Source organism: Hippoglossus stenolepis, chromosome 7, assembly GCF_022539355.2.
Source record: "Hippoglossus stenolepis isolate QCI-W04-F060 chromosome 7, HSTE1.2, whole genome shotgun sequence".
Classification (NCBI taxonomy): domain Eukaryota; kingdom Metazoa; phylum Chordata; class Actinopteri; order Pleuronectiformes; family Pleuronectidae; genus Hippoglossus; species Hippoglossus stenolepis.
Window position 1 is genome coordinate 5,110,543 of NC_061489.1, and position 12,704 is coordinate 5,123,246.

The window sequence follows — 12,704 nt, forward strand, 5'->3', positions numbered from 1 at the left end:
CAGTTTCCACAATCGAATCTATATCTCAGTCGATATCATTTAGGAAACAGGTCAATTCTCTGTCAAACAGCATGTAGTGAACAGTTGTCTCAGTTGGAGTGGGTTCTCAGCCTATGGTCTATCGTGCTCTCGTTTTTTTTTTTTTCTTCATCTAATATAAGTAATGTTGTGTATTTTGGACCCAAGCGGAGATGACTACCAGCAGTCTTTTTGTATAAAGCTCAGCAGAACCAGACTACAGCCGGCAGGAACCAAACTTACTTTATATTCCAGGGGAAGGAATAAAAAGGGTTCAGGGACTGACAGGAGGATTCCTTCTGAATCCGTCTCTTGGTCATCAGCCTGCAGCAGCTCCTGCACCACTGCTGACTGCTGCTGTGGGTTCAGCACTCTGGACAGCGGCCTAAACAAAAAGCTTTTAACACTTCATTAACAACCCGACAACAAATCACAGTGTGACCATCGTTTGTAAAGACTGGACTACAGGGCAGCTCAGAAAGTTTGATCATACAGAAGCTATAAATCAGAGCTGTAGAAGCCCACGCCAGCTTAAGGAACAATCCCTCTCTCCTGACTGTGTTTCTCAGTTTGAAATGAGAGTCAACAAACATGACAGGATCATATATTTCATCACATGATCTATGAAGAGTAATCAATTAAGAATTCACCTTCATTTATTTATCACCAGTTTTCTGATTGGGACTTTAGGTTTGCTCAGTACGTCATGTTCTCTCTCTCTCTCTCTCTCTCTCTCTCTCTCTCTGACAATGAGTGTTCTCACTGAGAACTCACTTGTCTTTCACTTGAAAGTTAAACGTTGCTAATAATTTATATGTGTTAGTGGGATTTAAATGTGTCTCAAAGCCTTTGATTGAAAAAAACATGTTTTATGAGTTGTGACACCATAATAAAAAATGTGAAAGTAGTAATAGATGAAGTATGAAGAGTTGATTCATTTACACATTTAAGGGTCAACTTGTGATACACCAGCTGATGGTTAAATAACTATAACTTATAACTGAAGGACTTTTGTAGAAACTGCTGATTTCTATTCACGCTCTTCAATATAATAATTATAAAATATTTGCATTAAAAACTAATCTGAGCTGGGTTTAAGTTGTAATTCTTTCTTTCTATTACCTTCACCAACTCAAATGCAAGAAAGCAGGGAAACAGATTTGAGAGGATGCTGATTAAAGATTTATCGCTCAGCTTTCTCAGCTCAACTCATACCTGCCTTGGTCCATGGAAGAGAAAAAAAAGATTAGAATAAAAACAAGGTTAGAAGTGGAACATATCCACATGTTAAAAAAAATAGCTACAAGTGCTCAAACAAGCGATAAAATTGACATCAATGATCTGTCAAATAAGAGAGAAGAACACTGTGATCCAAGTAATATTGGGCTTTGCTCCCTGGAAAAGGGTTTGTAAAAATCTCTGTTTTGGTGACTTAAAATGCTGTTAGTGTGTGGAAGAGAGGCTCAAACGCAGAGGATAATATGTGGTTTACAAAATATACACATAAGGGTAACACAGGGGAATAATCTAAATCCATGCTGTTCAAGTTAATATAATCAAAGAATGTTTTTCAGTTTCAGTTTTAAAAGACGTTGCCTTTCCGTTCTCGATAAGTAAACTGATCTGATCCACGAATAAATATTCAGCTCCATCCACCCATCTAGTGTGAAGTAGTTTATAACAAGGCCATTAAATATGTGGATAGTAAAAGAGTGACCGGGGTGCAAGTTCAACATACCCAGGATATGATATTGTTATCTGGCTTCACTGAAGCTAACATTGGCTCTCCTGATAACCTGTACTATAGAAATGCTTATCATATGCTGTGAGCAGAAACAGATACTTGCCACTCTTCTGTCCCTGTAGTGATCCTGTAGATCGATGGCTGAAAATGTTCAGTTATCTGATTGGTTGGAAGTTGGGCTGTTGAGAGGTTTTCATCTGTTATCACAATGTTCAGCATACTGTAGGTTACCATGGTCACCATTTCTATGGTGATGTATCATGGTTAGAGGATTACCAGCTTCGTAGGACTGAAAACTCAGAGTTACCTCAACTGGCTTCACAGTGCCCCAGGAAAAAAAAACTGATGGTGTGTGGAGCTAAAACAAGTTTGTCAGTAAACAGTTCACTGAACCTTTGACTGGAAAATGGAGCTGAAGCTCATTAGAGCCAAATGCAGAATGATCGCTGCTAATTTTAAGAGCAGCAGTTAATACAACATTTATATCCAGCTATGACTACACATGTTACTTCAGCTTTTATTTTGGTGCCCTAGTTACACACACTTTCAAATGTTTAAAGGAATATTTGGGGAAATATGTTTATTCTCCTTCTTGCTTGGATTTTGACGTTCTCATATCAAGTCCGGTCCAGGCCAAGTGAAGCTGGAGCCAGCAGTTGGTTAGCTTAGCATATCAGGGGAAAGAACGAGCATGGTTGTCTTCAATGGTAGCAAATCTGATTACCAGCATCTATTAAGCTCACTAATTAAGATGATATATCTTGTTTATTCAAAACTTTAAGTGGATTGTGGATTTATGGAAATCATGGCTGGATTATGGCCTCGTGGAGTCGCTGTTAGTGGCCTGGGCTGTGTATACACAGGGATGACCTGACATCTCCCAAAAGTGAGGCCAAAATATCTGGATCACCCTCTGGTGTCTGTGTATGTGCTTGTGTGCCTTTACCGCATGTCTACATGCTAGCTGTTTGTTGTCTGCTTCTTTGTTTGTTGTCTCTTTAACACCAACCTGCCTTTAACTGCAGATGAAAATTAGTCTGAAAGGCTAACTCTGGTGCATTTATTACATTCATTGAGCCATTGTGCTCATATTAATTAATGAACATTGTCCCTTTTAAAAAAATTTAATGTGGAAAATGTCGAAATGTTGCTGGCTGGCTACAGTATAGCTTATAAATCCAACCGTCTTCATGTTAACATGTGGGAGATGGGCCAAACTAAGAAGTTACACTACAACATTTTTTATAAAAAGCACTGATGTATATACGGGGGTAATTTATTCTGGCAAGTTAGTTTTTGATTTATTACTGGGAGAAACATGACGAACAGCTGAGACGGACTCGCAGTAGGTTAGGCCTCAGCGGGATCTCGATACCTGTCTTATAAATGAGCTTACAGTGCATTATAGACGTGACCTTTATAGAAACTGATAGTCCTTTATTAGTCTCACTATTGGAAAGCATTTGAACAGCAGCAGAGCACGATGGTTTAAGTACAAGTAATACAAAAGTAACAAAATTCAAACAGGGCAGTATGAAAAATAGAAAGTCCAACAAACAGTGTAAACAGGTTAAACAATGTAACAGGATTGTACATGTATGATACTTAGATGGCAAAGATAGTAAATAAGTATTGCACAGTTGGAATTAGTAAAACCTGAGTGAGTTTGCCGTGCTGGATGTGGCCTACAGGGGGCAGAGCTGGTTGCTGAGCAGCAGGGGAGGAACAACCTGTGATACCTCTCCCTCAGACACTTCTGGTAAATCGGTCACAGAGGGAGCTGCCCAGTGATATGATGGAGTCCTGGATGTGTTGGGACTCGTTGTCCATCACGTCCCACCACCTAGACTGGGTCAAGGGATATCCCAGGACCAGGTCTCTTCCTGTCTGCTGGCGAGAGGCTGCTGCCCCAGCAGACCACTCCACAGAAGATGGCTTATGCCACCACAGAGTCACAGAGGGTCATAAGTAGCCTTACAAATATACTTTGTGTTTCTGTTCAATGGTACTTCATTATAAGAATGTATTCCTGCACGTTGCTATTGAACCTGCACTTCATGTAAATCTACGTCGACTCAGTTTCTCCCTGAAAGACAGATGACATTAAACGCTGTGCTGTGACAGCCGGGTCCAGCAGTCAGCACTGTATTGTGACAGCCAATTAACTCCAGCCAGTAGTCAGGAACATTGCAATGCAGGTGGCTGCACTGGATTTCTGATGGTTGAGCAAAGGCCTCATGTGTTATTTATTCCAAGGTCACTTGGGGTTCAGGGAATATCCCTCCCTCCAGAAACATTGCTGGCACTAACGCACCCTCTCAGGTTCCTCGGCTTTATTCATTTATGCAATTAATGCAATTTGGCTGCTGGCACCAAGACGAGCTCTCAGGCCCCAAACGCTGAATACACACACACAAACACACACGCACACACACACACTCTCTCTCTCTCTCTCTCTCTCTCTCTCTCTCTCTCTCTCTCTCTCTCTCACACACACACACACAGACACGTTTTTCCAGTCAATTCGTGGTTCAGAAAAAGCTCCCTATTAAATAAAGTGGCATCCAAGCACTTTAATGCATCACCTATTTAGAGTGAGAGAGGTAGAGAGAACAATAGATAGAGCTGACGTGGAGGTAAAGAGAGCAAACAAATGGAGAGAGATAGCGAAGATGAAGACGGGATAGAAGATGAATTGCCTTTCTGCTCAGCTGTAGGTATGAGTGTGTGTGTGTGTGTGTGTGTGTGCCTTTTCAACTCCTACTCTCTGCCTCGTACACCTCATTATTCATGTGCAGAGTCTTTTAGCGCTGCGATACTGATTGCTTCACACACGCAAAACAAACACACGCGCACACACACAAACACAGCTTCTCGCTCCAAATCAGACACGTACGGTGTATAACCCGAACACACACAGACACATTTATGCAGGTGCTAACTCACAGCCTGCCGATAAGTGTTGTGATTCATTCACACGCAGCTAGCGAGTGTGTGAATGTGGGTAAAAAAAAAACAGAAACACGCTCACATATACTCCCACAAATGCAGCGAAAGACTAATGTTCTCTTCACAGGACTCTCAGCGACAGTAAATTAACAAAGTGTGCATGTTTGGATGAACATATTGTATGTATCTGCCCTAGGTGTACAGAATTCTGTTTTTGTATTGATTATAAGACTCTATTGAATGTGGGTTATGTACCAAACTAGAATGGTACTCAGAGAGCAGACCTCCACCAAGGCCCATCAGTTTCCAAACCACAAACCAAGCTCATTTTTATTTGGATCTGCACCAAATTGTTATTATTATATAATAATATCAGTCCCCTTTACATGCTTGATTTTGGTTTTATTCTTTGAAAGATCAAGGAAAATGATGAAAAACAATCACAATTTTAAAGAAATTGAAAACTAATTCCTGGATCTGCCTCCTGATCCGGATCCAAAAGTTAGATCCATAACACATCCTCCCCTCAAGGAATCTGTCCAGTAGTTTTGGTGTAGTGCTGCTGGCCAACACAAATAAACAAATGCAGACAAATACATAACTTTGGCGGAGGTATTGATTGAATATGCTCTGGTCCCTGCTCTCTCTCTCTCCCTCCAAAGAACAGCATGCCACTACAGGAATATACATCACAAAACCTATCATCCGAATAATAATTTATACCATATCCCATATATTAACTGCATATACCACAGTCTTCGCAGAAAACAATATCCTCATTCCTAAGTTAAAGTCCATGGAGTTTGCTGTTTTCAGTGGGACTATTTTCACCCCCGGAATAGAAATTTTACTTTTGAGCTTTTGTGCACAGATATACCCCCGTTGCACTTTCAGAGCCGCCGCAGCTCTTGAGGTGAGAAAGGGAGATTTGAGCTGGCATCACTAACCTGACCCCTGCACTGGTGGAGGTGGCCTGTGGTCCCTGTGTGATGAAGCCTGGCCTGTGGGCCTGCAGCCGCGCCGCTCGGTGTTGGACTGGAGACGACAGATCACAAGTAATAACACTCCCCTGCTGCAGCACCTCTGTCCTCCCTCAGTCCCCCCCCACTCCTCCTCCTCTTGCCTCAGACATTCTGGACAATTATTCCCTATACACTCCTTTCCTTATTTCTTGACATAAAAAGACATATAAACTCAACTCTTTCTCTTTAAGATAATCAGCAATACAAAGGCAATTTACAGGGTGGTAAAGACTCGAGCCTACCGGGACCCGATGATGACTTTTGAAATGATATTATAGTCGGGTTCTGTGAGGTCGGCTGAGCTTTCTACTTGATTTCTTCTATCTGATAAAGAATAAACCTGGATTATGTGTGAAACTGCAGCTGGAAATGGTCAATGCTGCTCTGGAGGGGTTTAATCAGCGAAATATTATAAAACAGGTGTAAAATGTTTTTGGCCATTCTAATTGATGCTAAAATCTCCAATGCTGTGCTGCTGCATTTTATCTATCACTACGTCATTTTATGAACCGTCTCTAAGCCCCTTGAACTCTTCGTGACGCCCAGTGTCCCTGCGTGAAAGTCGGTGTTGTTGTGCATCCCACCATCAAGCGTCAACGTATATACGTCTGAGTCTAGCATAAGTTATGAGGAGCACCTTATTTGCAAAATATGATTTCTCAATAGATATACAGGCTTTTAATCTTTAATGAACATGGATCATCACGCTACAACAGATACGTTGTACTTCATAAGGATTTGACAAAGACAAAAACAAGATTAAAAGGAAATGGGTGAAAGAACATCAAAAAATAAAAGCATAACCCCTTTAGCGCACATTTATCATATTGGGCGGCAGGTTCAGGCAGCTTCATCTGAAAAAGCCCACCTATCGCCTCTTTCTGATGTTTAATGAGCCTCCATTTGTTTGCAATCATGTTTTTTTATCTCTCCCTGTCTTTTAATTACAACGTCCTCTTTTACCTTTACATAGAAGATCAAAGCAGGAAAAAGAGCTCCTGCTAATTGGAGGTAGATTTGGCACTTTAACAATATTTTGTTTTGACTAATTTCCTCCTGTGCCAAGGTGTATACAGAGGAGCGGGGATGGGGTTGTATAGGTAGCAAAACAAAAAGACGGTGCAAAAAAAAAGAACAGAGCGGTTATTTTGCTTTGCTAATTTCCGCTCACAGGTGAGTTGCAGGAATTAGTCAAAGCAAAAATAGTGGATCGAGAATTAAAGAGGACGCACATAATCGCTTAAAATAGCGAGGGAAGGTAGAGAGCTAAAAAAAAAAAAAGAGAACAATCGACATGGGAACAGCTAACAAGTCACAAGAGGGGAGACAAAAACAAGAAAGGAGAGAGACAAATGCAGCTCCGAAGGCAGGAATCCCGATGTTTTGTTGCGCCTATTTCTGTCAGTGTTGGAGGTCAAGGGCATCAGATAACACTGCGATGGCAAATCAAGGAACGACATCAGGTTCAGAGGAGAAAAAAACAGATTGGGCCCAATTATCACCCCCTGTTTAGTGTTTTTGAAGCTTTCATTGCATAATTATACATGTAAAATACCCAAAGGTTAAACAGCCCTGTGGGGAGATCGGGGTGCTGTACCATTTATCAAGTCAAAACACTCGCCCACTCAAGGACTCAAGGTCGGCGTGCCTGGCATTTAACGGGGCGGAAGAAGTGGGCTGAGATGAACGATGACATGTTTCATACCGCCAGTGTAGCGGGGGGGGGAGGAGCTCAAATGCAAAATATGACCGATTTTTTTTGTTCAGAGGCCCTGCTGCTTTTGACAAATTATAGATCAAGAAACATGAATGTGAGATGTTCAGAGGAAGCACGGTTTAAATGATATATAATACGAGTTAGATATACAGTATGGTCTAGTTGTTTAACTCGGAGGCTTCTGAAGAGGAAGATGATGACATGTTCCCTGACTGTTTGTCACTGAGGGCGACGCTCTGGCTCAATACATGGGAGAGTGACTGGCACACTGACTCACAGGCAACATCACAGTAAAAGAACTGCATGGCTCATACTAACCTCACATTTCCTCCTTCCTTCCAGTTCTACAACTTACAGCAGCTTTTCTTCCAAATGTAACAACGGTTGTTTTGTGCTCTGGAACAACCACTCAAGTCAAGAAAGCTAAACATTTTTTCTGTCGTACCCACAACCTTGAATGTTCAAGAAAGAGATTAATGGCTCGATGTTGACATTTTAAGTAAAACGTTTGAGTGGAAAAGCTCCAGAGACCTATTTCCTGGAGGTAATCAAACATATACAATTTTCTGTTTGCATTTCTACCAATGCTTTTAAATTGTTTGCCCGAAACAAAATAAAGCGGCACTCAAAGGGAAATTCAATTATTTGCAACCCAACCTATTTCCACATAAATATCACTCTTGTGATTGTATGGGTCAAACTAACATTGGACTTCTCACCTTGAGGTTCAAGCAAATGAGGACTCAAGTAAAACAAGTTACGATTTATCAAATGAAGCAACTGGAACTTCCTACAGCTTTACAGATATCCCAGATTTGTAGACGAATCAATTCAATGCGGAAACGTACGATGTGCGTCTATAGCAGTTTCATTTTCAATGGTTCAATGGTTACGTGACCGTCCCAGCGTTTCCAAACGTCAATTTCATCAATTAGAAGTGCTACTCAGATAGAAACATCCCACTTTGCACTCACTCCTACAGACAGAGAGCAGGTCATGGCAGAGTTTTTAAGTGTATTGTGTTGTCAAGTACTTATGGAGGAATGTTTCAACATTGGACAATTATTCATTGGTTACCAAAGAAATGAAGTCCACGGTATTGTTGGGATTTTAAATGATTCACTTATTACCAAGTCCTTGTCCACATTGAGTGGCTGCATTCATCTGGCACTTTGTATCTCGAGCCCTTTACAAGGCACTCTCCTTCATGTGGTCACCATGGCAGTGAGCCACTGTGCAGTTTGTTGTTTGGTGTCTTTCCCAAGGACTGATGACACTTGGAACATGAGAAATAATCTGCAAACCTTGTAATTGGTGGATGAACCACTCATCCTCCTGAGCAGCCACCATGACAGTACTAGTATCATGAGCGAACTAAAAGGCTGACATAGATGTACAACTGTGGTTCATAGTTTTGCACAGAATTTACGTTTAACTTGAAGGTTACTTGACAACTCCTTTTGTCTTTGTGCTCGTTAGGGACTGATGTCTCAACCCTTTAAACTCAGGATGTGAGCAGTCAGAGAATGGAAGGATCAATCAATCAAGGAACAATTAGACCAGAAGTCCAGGAACTTGGTTCAGAGCTCTGATTTGACTTTCTCACAAGATAAAGATACATGGCATCGATACACCAAACTCGAGGACAGATAGAAGGGTCCCCTTTTAACTAGCAACAATTAAACAACTATTTGATTGAAAATATATGAATTCAAGCAAATGCATTTATCAACTGCAGTGGATCCTAATTTAGCTGACAACACAAACAGAGAAACAAATGTTGTGAATGAACAAACCAAGAGCTGGCCTGACTGGTGAGGGAGTGAGTGCAGCTTCCTCACAGTGCTCCAGGAGTGTTGTGAATGTCAACTCTTTGTAGCACCTCTAATCTGCACTTGTGTAAACAGGTGCAAGCTCACGGGGGTTCCTTTCTAAGAACAGCATTTCTTCTGAAAGTCTGTGTTATGGGTTTTTATGATAATTCTACCATTAATAATTGGGCCCTGGTTTCATTACAAGTGCAAATCTTTTTGAATTATACGTTCTGCATTTTCAGACTTTTGGGGGATATTTTAGCCAACAAGCTTGGTGGTGTAAGGGTTTTCCCTGTTGCCTAGCAAGATGGTCATGGGTTTGAATTTACTGACGGGCTACTGGGTTGCCTGCATGGATTTCCTGCCAGACATGCAATTATGTTTTCAACTCTGGACCAGTTGAAGTATCAGCGGTCTTTTTACTCCAAGTCTGTTTTTACATGTGGAGAACAAGGTCTGTCAACCACCTGATCAGTGCTCCGACTGAGTAGTCCCACTTGTTGACCTGAATCATGGTCAAACAGGGTGAATTCCTCATGATCCACAGCTTCAGGGATTGGAATGTGGAACCCCTGCTATGTTGAACGAAACATGCCAAACTCCTTTTAGAAGTCTTGATATTTTCAAATTCTCCAAACTAAATATCAGAGATGAACGGAACGCTGCTCTTCTGTGTCTTTTTAACTGATCTACAGTTCGACAGCACTCTTACACTTGCTGGGTCTGATTCCAGTAGGCTGCTGAAAATCCTTCCTTTATCCTGTCATGTCACATTATATCACCAAAGTTACTTAATGCAAGCGGGGGAGTGGGAGGTGAAGAATAGGAATGAAAGAGGCACAATTCTCCCTTTTACAAGTCAGTGTACCATCAAAATGTTTTTGAAGGAGCAATTTTAAAGTAAAGTACTTGGTTTAGGCAGGGTTTACTTTATGAGTAGTTTTACCTCTGTCCGTTCAGTTCTTTAGAACAAAGTGGGACTCAACAGAGTGTTGCATCCAAATGCATTTCAGGTAAGGTTTAGTAGGTTTTCCATATGTATGACTGAAAGTTGCAGCAGAAGTTATAAAACCATTTTTTGGGTTAGTGTGGTGATGCATTTGTTCCACGTTTACCTTTGCAAAACCACATTTCAAAGAGCTCCAATGTCCCTGGCCTTAGCAGAATATGCCTTCTCTCAGTCGCATTATTCCCACGCAGCCTTTTACAGTGTACCAGTGAGCAGCTTCAGCAGAGCAGCTGGGAGTTCAGTGGCTCGTTCAAAGTCACCTTGACAGTGTTAGGGGAAGCTGGGGAGCTTTACTCAGATTCTCTCTGTCCACATTTTCACTTCTTGGCCTGAGTATTTAAATTAGACCCATGGGTGCTTAACGTCATATGCAGCAAAAGAACCAATGACAATCATTTCATGAAAATAGCTATTCACGGCATCAAAAGAAGCACGTAAACAGTCTGAGAGAGAGTAAAGAGTAACGTTCATTACCATGTCCCCTTTGTGAAGTTTGAAAAATTGTCAAGCTGCAAATTTTTCATGTTATAATGTTTTCAGTGCGGAGGCAGAAGTTTCTATGGACATGACTAACGTAACATTGAAATAACCGATGTGAACTTGCTGACTGAATGTGTATTGATCAATGGATCAACCTGTCCCGTCTGTCCTGCAGTTGTCAGATGTGTCACTGTTATAATGTGGGTTGATAACAGTTGTTAGTTGATATTATTTGTCACTGTAATAGCGTCAGTTGGCTGCTGATGACGTAGCGAGTGGTCTCCCTAGGTGTTCTAGCCCTCTCCCTGTGGCTCCGTTAGGAGGGGGACACTCCCAGTGAAGGACACGTCTAGGGGTAGGGCTAAGGCTGGCAACTGATCAGTCAGGAGAAACAGAAAATCACAGCATTGCTCAGTCAAACTAGATGCCGCGACAAAACTAGCAATTACAATCAGGCTATGATTCACTGGCAGCAGTCTCAGTCACACGTTTTTAGCATGTTAATTTCTATAATTTGTTGGCGCAGGGGTTTATTAGATGGGAGAATTGACTCTATGTGTGTTTCTTAACTCATCTACCACTGACATAGTGTCAGGAACACAGGATGTTACTTAGCTCCCTGTCCATGCTAATGCAGATATTTAGCCTAACAACCTTTTTTCTTCTGGGCTCGTTCCTCTCACCCACATGTAAACAGTGTTTTAAGTCACTGGAACAGAGTGAGATTTTCCAAAAACTCTACAAAGAACAACAATGGTGGTTTCATATTAGTTTGTAACGTTTGGTTAGCACTGCTAGATCTGATTACCAGTTTATGGCTGAGTTTAGCATGATTGCCCCGGATTACCGGTATACACAGGCGTCTGCCTCACTCAATATTACGTTAATGTGGACTCTATCTCCACCTACTGGCCTGGTGTGCTTGTTTGAGTGATTTTAGTCATTTTTGTGTTCTTGTCTCGATGGAGATATTTTGTAACAAGGTCGTGTCGACAGATTTTTTTAAACAGAAGGAGAAATATCTGTTAAATATCCACATTAATGTAAACAAGGCACAGATTATGTTTGATGATGTAACAACAGATGGAGACAACCATGAGTCTTTTAATCCACAACATTTATCTGAAAGCTGTGGTTACTCTGTAGATGTACCTACAATATATGATAGTTCATTATACATGATGCCATGTTACAGGTTAAACTACTCAACATCATAATGAAGTTACTATTTACATCCATTCAAACAGATACAGTACTGCCTCCTCGTACTACATAATATACTAGTGATAATAACATTTCACTTCTTTTTAAAAGTTGAGTTCAGCCAGTGGCACCATGGGAGACTTACTCCTTCAGCTTTATTTACATCTTTCCACACTAGCACCATTAAAAATATGCAAAAGAAGCGATACGCAGTCCTTGTTTGCAATGTACCCATGTATTTATAGACAATTATCACTGGATTATTTTGGTGTCGTAGAAAATGTGAAAACAAGATTATTCTCAGGCTAATTCTGGAGTTGTACCGAGCGTCGTCTTTCATGATGTATAATCAGATTTGTGACGTTTATTCACTACGAACATCAGAGATAATGTGTCCTCATGAAGTGTCACATCATCTGGATCTAAACATGCACGTCTGTGTTCAGAATTGAGTGATGACTGAGGGGGAGTGTGATTGTTGATGAAAAGTGGGGCAGTCGGGTTAAAGTACCTTAATTGACTCCGTGATCTGTGTCTGTCACAGTCAGTGTAGGTTGTCGTGCTCACATGGCTGCAGCACTAAGCAGAGTTCACCCGTCTGTCTCCCTGACCTCATGCAGTATGTTTGTTTCACAATCCACCAGCGAGGAATCAGTAACTGGTAACTTAACATCAGACGGATGGCGTACATTACATAGTGTATCTCTTTTTTAAAATTCAGTCTGTGTGTGCATGCAGGTTCACCACA